We start from the raw sequence: 7310 nt of genomic DNA, 5'->3' as shown, positions 1-7310 counted from the left end.
GTAGGCAGTTTTACTGCTGTCTCTTCTCAGGGGCAAGGGCGTGATGTAGGGGCCCTTCACGCATCAGGTTTCAGCTGCAGCAAGTGCCCGCATAGATTAGGATGCCTGCTCAGCAAGAAAAGTAGCGTGGGTTAGCTGGTGGCAGCGATTAATTGCTTTTTTTAAGAGCTGTTTTGCAGAGCTCTTTCTTCTTGCTGCCATCCGGTTGCTCCGCCCCCATATATTTTTAAAAAAAAAAATAGTAATGTCAGGTTTATTTATAGTTCAAGCTTATTTTTTTTTTATTTCACAGGTAAGATTTAATTTATTTGAATGTAGTAATATTGTAACTTTAAAGTTAGGGGGGATTAGTTTTAAGGGTTAATAGTTTAATTTAGTTTGTTGCGATGTGGGGTTCAGCGATTTAGGGGTTAATAGGTTTATTTTAGGAGAAGCGATGTGGGGGTCGGCGGTTAAGGGGTTAATAGGTTTATTTTAGTAGTAGCGATGTGAGGGGGTCAGCAGTTTAATAGTTAATAGGTTAATTTAGTGTTGGCAATGTGGGTCGGCGGTGGATTAGGGGTTAATAGGTTTATTTTAGTACTAGGCGATAAGCCTGCTCAGAGGTCAGTCTATGTTTAAGAAATACAAACTCCCAAGCTAAAGTTACAAAAAAAAAAGTAAAATTACAGGAAAAAATAAACAAAGCTATCCAAAATAAAAAATATAAACCTAAACTAATACCCCTATAAAAATAAAAATCCCCCCAAAATAAAAACACCCCCTAATCTAATACTAAACTACCAATAGCCCTTAAAAGGCCTTTTCAGCAATCAGCTCTTTTCCAGCCCAAAAACTCCTAATCTAAAATAAAAAGACACCCAAAAAATAAAAAAAGTCTAAGACTAAGCCCCAAATAGGTACTCATCTTTCCTGAAGTCTGGCGGAGAAGATCTTCTTCCAGGCGGCTCCATCATCTTCTATCTTCATCCGGAATGAAGGCAGCACGGAGGGGAGGTGCGGAGCTGTCTTCCCCGATGCATGGATCCTCAGTGGCGGTCCTCAAAGGCAGCGGCGGCGTTCCTCAGCGGCATGGAGGCTCATCTCCATCCACTGTCAGTCGTACACTGAAGATTGAATGCAAGGTACTGCATTTATTTTGGGTTACCTTGCTTTCCTATTGGCCGAAATTTTGAAATCAGCCAATAGGATTAGAGCTACTGAAATCCTATTGGCTGTTCAAATGTATGTATGTATTGGGTACTTGTAAAGCGTGGCTAATCAACCGTAAGGGTCTCAAGGCGCTGCTCATTTTATTGACCTCGGAAAGATGAAAGACTGAGTGGACCTCGCTGGGGATATAACCTGCAACCCTTGGGTTGCTACAGAGCTCAGCCACAGTGCCTTAGCATGCTGAACTATCTGTCCGGCTATTAAAGCCTTAGCAGAGGATAAGATTTCGGTAGAGTGTTGGCTGATTTAAAATTTCAGCCAATAGGAATGCAATGTATCCCAATAAATATAGGGTACCTTGCATTCACTCTTCAGTGTAAGACGGAAGATCGCATGTAGAGGAGCCTCCATGCCGCTGAGGACTACGGCTGCTGAGGAGCGCAGCTGAGAACCGCCGCTGAGGACCGCCACTGAGGATCCGTGCATTGGAGAAGCCAGCTCCGTAACCTCCGCTCCGTGCTGCCATCGCTCCAGTTGAAGATATAAGATGACAGAGCCGCCTGGAAGAATACCTTCTCCACCGGACTTGAGGAACGGTGAGTACCTATTTCGGGCTTAGTTTGAGGATTTTTTTTTTTTATTTTGCGGGGCTTTTTTTTTTATTTTAAATCACTTTTATGGAATGTCAAATGATACAAATAAAGGATAATAAAAAAACAGAATAAAGTTACAGGTATCATATCTGGAGACACAGCTCCACCATTAATTGTACATTAAAGTCGTGATATTTTTGTTTATCTCTATTAACATATAAACTTATAGATATTGTCACATACTGATTCAAATATACTTCTAACCTGCATATCTCTCTGTGGGTACCCATTTTAATTATGACAAGAGCATAATATGTCTTTATAAGTCTACCTTATATACTCATAGTTTTTAGCAGTTATCAGATCAAGTATACCTTTAACCTATATACTGTACCTTTATGAGGGTACCCTTTAAATGTTTTACCTAATACCAGACAGAAGCTACAAAACAAAGTGGGAACAAAAGCCTCCCCCTCTCACACCCCCACCGTGAGATCCCCCCATATGTTAGTCATTAGCTAATCATCCCACACTGTTGCGGGAGAAAGTGTTTTACTATAGCTAAAATAAACTCAGGGGCATTCTGCATAGGGTGGATGAATTGAATTTGTGCTGTAAGTGGCCATTCCTTGATTATATTTATACATTTAGAAAAAAAAGTTTTTAATCTTTTTTTCGGTAAAAGGCTTGATATCATGTGACGCGTTTTCGTGGTGTTTACTAGTTCTTTTAGCCTAGGAGCTTCCACGGCCTTCCGGTTTCTAAGTATTATATTACGAGCTGCCATAATAGTCAGATTTATCAGCTGTTTATCACCTTTATATTCACATTCATCATATAGCAAGAATACATTGATTGGAGATAGTGAGATCTTAACATGTAGGAATTTATTGAGCCAAAAATTCACTTTCCCCCAATATTGTATAATTTTTGGACAAGACCATAGGCAATGCATAATATCAGCCTTATCTGCCTTACATTTATAGCATTTACATCATTGTGATATACTTGCCCATTTGTTTATTCTATCTGGGGTTAAATAGTAGTTATTCAATAGTTTAAACTGCAATTCTTTCCAGCTACAAAAACCACTGTAGCGGCTTCATATTACTAATACATTTTTTTGTATACCTTGTGTCCGTGTTTGAGGGAAAAACTTATTCAGATTATCTAAATGCGTTGCCCCTAATTTGGTCATTAGTAAATTATACCATACTGCAATTGATCTTACCCCTCCTCTATATAATTTAAGCCCTGACTCTATTTCCTGCCATTCCCAATCCCTGCCGTATTAATGGCATTGTTGATTAAAATAACTCCTAATTTGGAGATATGCATAAAAGTTTTTCTTTGGTAGCTGAAACTTAGATGCAATTCATGCAAATGATTGTATATTGTGTGTATCCTCTTGTTTAAGCTTTGCCAAGTATATCAGTCCCTTCCCTTTCGATTCTTTAAAGACCTGATCATATAAACCTGGAACAAAGTCTAGCATGCCTGTTATTGGGCGGTACCGAGATACCTGAAATCTCTCATTCAAGATAATACAATATTTCTGCCATGCCAATATAATATTAGTAAAAGTCAACATTTCACTGATTTTACTAGGAGCTTTCTTACATTCAATATGGAGGGCTGCCTTAAAGGGACATGAAACCCAAAATTTTGATTCAGATAGAGAATATAATTTTAAACAACTTTCTAATTTACTTCTATTATCTAATTTGTTTCATTCTCTTGGTATAATTTGTTGAAGGAGCAGCAATGCACTAATGGTTTCTAACTGAACACCTGTGTGAGCCAATCACAATCAGCACATATATGCAGCATCCAATCAATAGCTAGAACCTAGTCTCTGTGCTGCTCCTGAGCTTGCCTAGATAAACTTTTCAGCAAAGGATAACAAAGAGAAGGAAGCAAATTAAATAATAGAAGTTAAATGGAAAGTTGTTTCAAATTGTATTCTCTATCTGAATCATGAAATAAATATTTTGGGTTTCATGTCACTTTAAGTTCAAATGGTGCTATTATCCCTGATTCTAGATTATAGTATGTTACGTAGTCTCCCTCAGACAACCAATCTACAGCAAATTTTACTATTGCAACCAAGTTGTAATATTTAAGAGACGGGAGCGCTAGACCCCCCTCTTTCCTGCGATGTATCAGTTTATCAATAGCTAATCAGGGTTTCTTGTTGTTCCATAAGAATTGAGCTATGTTTTTATTATATTTAAGTACATCCACTTTCTCTATAAACAGAGGAAGGTTTTGTAGTAAGAACAAAATTTTGGGAAAAACAATCATTTTAATTAGCATAGTCTTTGCCATTAATGATAGATTATAAATATTCCATTTCGCTAGCTCCTGCGGCAATTTATCAAATATTTCCATATAATTAAGCTTATACCATTCACTAAGATTTTTACTTAGGTTCAAACCTAAATATTTTATCTGTTGGACTTATTGGAATCCATCTCTTCTTAAGCTATTATACTTTTTATATATCCATAATATTTCTGATTTATTCATATTCATTTTATACCCCAAAAATTTACTATAAGCATCTATTATTTCTAAACATTTCGGGATACTTTTATAGGTATTATATAAGAACAAAATTATGTCATCAGCGTATAATGAGATTTTTACATTTTGCTTGCCGATTCTAATACCTTATAGTTCTTGCCTTAGATAAATTGCCAAATGTTCAAGTGAGATGTTGAATAGTAAAGGCGAGAGCGGACATCCTTGCCTTGTCCTTTTTTTTTTTTTTAAGTTTTCAAAACATGCTTTATTAAAGAGGTGATATGAACAACATAATCATAAATGACATTTTCTTGAACATGAGAGTAAAAATCATAACGTTTATAATGAAATGCCCTTTTCAGGACATTGTTGAGTCTCTGAGGTTGTTCAGGGTTCATGTTTTAACAAGATATATTTATCCTCTTTATCAAAAACATAGTTTGAGGTGTGTTTTCTTCTTGAGCTTGTTTTGTCCGGTTGATTAGATAGCTGTGTTATAACATTCTAAATAATAATGAATAATTAAAATTCAACTTTGGTACTTAACATCAGGATTTGCTTTACAAACTTATAATGGTAACTCAGCTTTCTATTGCATCTCACCGAGTTTAAGTGATATCCTATTGATGTGGCCTTACTAGTCATTACGTAAGGCAGCGGGAATGGAGTAAAATATGTTAGTATAGTACAGTAAGAGAAGAAGGGGGTTGCTGAGAAGGAGGGAGAAGAAGGGGGGGGAGGGAGAAGAAGAAAAAAAAAAAAAAAAAAGGGGGGGGGAAGGGGGGAGAGGGATAAGGGCAGGTGGGAGGGGGTGACGTCGTTTACTTAAAGGGAGGGTTTGTGGGTGTGTCTAGCATGTTTGGGATGTCATTACTTATTAAATCCCTCTGTCCTCCCAAATCAGTGTCATCATCTCATGTGTGCCTAGTTTTCCAGTTTTGAGATAGCGGTATCGTTCCAGCCTGAGTAGATCAGTCACTTTTTGTTTCCATTCTTGTAGGGTCGGGCCCTGTGTCTTTTTCCAATGTGCAGGTATGAGGCCCTTTGCGCTGTTAAGCATCAGCAGTAGAAGAAGGTATTTATCCTCCCCCACTATTTTAGGCAACTCATGGTATATTAGGTACGTGGGCTTTGGTGGAATTATAATCTTTAGTTTTTTACTTATTTCCCCAAATACTTCCTCCCAATATGGGCTGATGTGTGGGCATGTCCACCAGATATGTAGTAGTGTTCCCTCTTCCCCACAACCCCTCCAGCATCCCCCGTCAATTTGTGGGTAGATTTTGTGTAGTCTTTGGGGTGTCATGTACCATCTACTCAATAGCTTATAGTGAGTTTCTTGAATCCTCATGGATACTGAGGCCTTTTTGGCTTTGACAAAGATCTTACTCCATTCCTTGGAGTCGATATCTTGTGCCAGGTCTTTTTGCCAAGCAGCTGTGTAGGTCGGTAAGGTGGGCGTTTCCCCTGTCAGTAGCATTTTGTATAGTTGAGAGATTAAGCGTGTCGGAGTCTGGGACATTGTGCATAGTGTTTCGTAGAGGGTTTTCTGTCTGGTCAGGGCAGCTTTGTTTTTGTGTGTTGTGATAAAGTGTTGCACCTGGGCTACTCTGAACCATGATGTAAAGATTTCCGGGGCCCATTCTGATAACTCTGTTTGTGTTTTAAGCTTCCCTTGTTGTAGTATATTGGTTACTGTGGAGTCTGCTAGGGTATGGAATTCGCCTACTATGTGAGTCCTATGCTCCAGGCCCAGATCTGGGTTTTCTCTTATTGGAGCGTTCGGAGAATGCGGCGTGGAGATGTGCGGGTTATGGAGGAGCGTTCTGTCCCATGTCTCAAACACCTCTTTTATCAAAGGATACCGTGCAATATCAGGTGGCCTATTCCTGATTGAGATCCACGCAAGAGCTCCGATATTTCCTCGCCCCAGAATATCATTATCAATTTGGACCCAGGCTTTGTTGCGTAGGTTTTGACTCCATTCCACTATCCGCTGCAGTGAAATGGCTCTCTGATATTCTTTCAAAAGGGGTACTCCCAGTCCCCCCCCATCCCTGGGCAGATATGTGGTATGTTTCCTAATTCTAGGTTTGATACCATTCCAGATGTAGGCTTCTATTGCTTTCTGGATTTGTTGGATGAACTGTGTGGTTGGGGAAATAGGGATTGTCTGCATCACATACAGTATCCTCGGCAAGATGTTCATCTTGACCACCCCGATACGCCCCATCCAGGAGATGGTCTTGTTTTTCCAATTTGTTAAGTCTTTTACAATCTCGTCCCTAATGCTTTTGTAATTTATCTCTACTGTATCTTTTATATTAGGGGTGATTTTTATCCCCAGGTATTTTATGGCATGGTGTGCCAGCTTGATCGGGCAACTTTGTCGCATTGCCTCAATGACGTCTGGCCGTTCATTGATAATCAACATTTCTGATTTTTGTGGGTTAAGTAGGAAGTTTGATACATTCCTGAATGCCGACAGTTCGGTCATGACCTCATGTAGTGAGTCCGGAGTGTTTGAGATAGATAGTAGAATATCTTCGGCATACATTGAGAGTTTTTGTTCTTTACCGCCTATTTGGAACCCTTTGATGCGTGGATTTTCCCTGATCTTACTTGCTAGTACCTCAATCGTCAGTGCGAACAGGAGCGGCGAGAGGGGGCAGCCCTGCCTGGTGCCGTTGCTAATTCTGAATGACTTAGAGAGCGTCTGACCTTTGCGTTTGGGGAAGAGTATAGGGACATTATCATATTTATGATTTTTGGTCCAAAGCCGAATTTCGATAGAGTGCGTTCCATGAATGACCACCTCAACCGGTCAAATGCTTTTTCGGCATCTGTAGTGACCAGGGAGAGGGGTCCACCATGTAGTTGGGCGTGTGTGATCATTTGCAATACTTTCAGGGTGTTGTCCCTCGCCTCTCGGGCAGGGATAAACCCCACCTGGTCAGTCGACACCAGCCCAGGTAATATTCTATTCACCCTGGCTGCCAGGATCTTCGCGAGAATCTTAACATCCGAGTTAAGAAGGGA

This window comes from Bombina bombina, chromosome 11, assembly GCF_027579735.1.
Source record: "Bombina bombina isolate aBomBom1 chromosome 11, aBomBom1.pri, whole genome shotgun sequence".
NCBI lineage: Eukaryota > Metazoa > Chordata > Amphibia > Anura > Bombinatoridae > Bombina > Bombina bombina.
This window is presented reverse-complemented; position numbering follows the sequence as displayed.